Below are 2258 nucleotides of genomic sequence, written 5' to 3'. Positions count from 1 at the left end.
CCAGGGCGTTTGCATGCGTTTTTGATGCATTTGCATGCGTTCCAGAGTGTTTCAGAGCAGGAAAAATAGGACTTGCTGCAGTTTTTTTACATGCTCTGGAACTGAACGCTGCAGTGTCAACTAGAGCCCATAAAACCATTGGAATATACTGGAAGCAGTTTTGATTCGTTCTGAAACTTCTCTGCTCTGCACCTGCTCTGCGCTTGGTGTGAACGAGCCCTAAAATATGTGATGCAGTGCATTGGCAGCCAATTTAAAATGAATGTGCTGACTTAACTTGCCTAAATGCATGAAAAGTCTGCATTGTCATAGTGCATAGTGCAAATGGAGCCCAAGGACTACACACAACATTTCTGACTTATTTTTCTGACACATATTTTGTATTTTCAATGTGTTATACATATCGTGTTTTTTCTTCCAGTTTGCATTTATAACTTCCTATTTTTTGGCCTGCACTCTTTTTTAAATGTTTAAATATCAATTTACATTTATGTGGTGGTTTGATATTACCATCTATACTGTTTCCTCTACAATTACTCTTTCTGCACTGCCCATGAGTGTTTTCAACCAGTTTGTTTTCGATGTATAGTATTCATACCGTGCTTATTGTTGTACATAATTTTTGTGTAGCAGAAATTACTTACTGCTTAGAACCACAATGGTCATGATTCTCTTTTAATTTTAGTAGTTTGCACTTTGAAAATCTTAAATGTGTAGTAATATATATGATAGAATAGCAGAAGGATTTAATGATTTAATCACAAGGGGCGTAGGGGTTTCTTTTCAGTCAGAGTGGTTACAGTCTGGAACTCGCTGCCACAAGCAGTGGTATCAGCTGTTTGAATTATTCAAAAAGCATTTAGCAACCTTCCTCAGGAGTACAGGTACTCTTAAAAACAGGATCACATGGGGACTCGTATACACACATACACATGCACAGTCACACACATACACACAAAGGTTGAACTTGATGGACATGTGTCTTTATTCCATCTCAAATATTATGTAACTATGTAACTATGAGTGCAAAAATACTTTAAAATATAAACAGGAAAGTAATGCAGAAATGATGTCATACAATATTAATGTTATGTGATCAAAATTAACTTTTTCTTCATAAATTAATTAATTGATATGGTAACTACAAGGATTTAATCTAAGCAAATAATATTATTCCAAATATTGGTAATTCTCAAAAAAAACCCACATAGGGGTCTATTCACCGCTGTACGGCTATTCACTTCAGGCTGGTACGGCTGATTCCAGCCGTACATCGGCTGAAATCAGCTGTACATCGGGTGGCTTCGGGTTGGCTGAACATGCTCAGCATGTTCGGCCGACCCGAAGTGCAGAAGGAGTTCGACTCAGCCGATCCAACATCTGGATCGGCTAAGCCGAACCTCCTGCAGGCTACTCGCTGCTGTTCGGTCTATTCTCATAGATGCCGAACAGCAGTGAGTGGATAGACGAATGCCGCTAAGTGGCATTCGGCTCGCCTGTTCTGCTCGGCACCTCTGTGGTTTAAATAGTTAAAAAAGTAGGAAAAAACCCCCAAAAAGCTAGCTCCGCCCAACTGTTTTCTATTGGCGGGCGGTTCTGCTGTCATAAAAAAAAAATAATATATATTTTCGCCATAGGAATGCATTGCTAGATTCCTATTGGCTATTTAAATTTGCTATAGCCAATAGCAAACTAGCTATTGCACCCGCCCTCTGCTGCTGTCAATCACTAGAGGGGACCTGATGGAGAACTGCAGGTTCCCCTCTGCTGATTGAAAGTAGCAGTGGGTGGGTGCAATAGCTAGTTTGCTATTGGCTATTGAAAAGAGAAATAGCCAATAGGAATCTAGCTATGCTTTCCTATGGGATTTCTTTTTTTTTTTTTCTCGATCGAGCAGAGTGAACCTTTCTGTGAGAAAGTGTTTCTCTCCCGGCGGCCAGGAGCCTATTAGACTCCCTGATTGACAGCAGCAGTGGGCGGGTGCAATAGCTAGTTTGCTATTGGCTATTGCAAATAGAAATAGCCAATAGGAATCTAGCAATGCATTCCTACAGCTCCATGTCAGAATAAAAAAAAAAAAAAAGCAGGGAAAGGTTTACTCTGCTCGAGCAGAGTAAAGCTTTCTTGGAGAAAGTGTTTCTCTCCTGGGCGGCCGGGAGCGGGAGACTCCCGGAGCACCTGGGAGAGTTGGGCTGTCTGGAGATCAGTGTCCCTGGTTAGCTGGTAACCAGGGATGCTGATCTCTCTGCAAGTGGCCG

Source organism: Nanorana parkeri, unplaced genomic scaffold, assembly GCF_000935625.1.
Source record: "Nanorana parkeri isolate BGI_ZX_2015 unplaced genomic scaffold, ASM93562v1 scaffold1596, whole genome shotgun sequence".
NCBI lineage: Eukaryota > Metazoa > Chordata > Amphibia > Anura > Dicroglossidae > Nanorana > Nanorana parkeri.
This window is presented reverse-complemented; position numbering follows the sequence as displayed.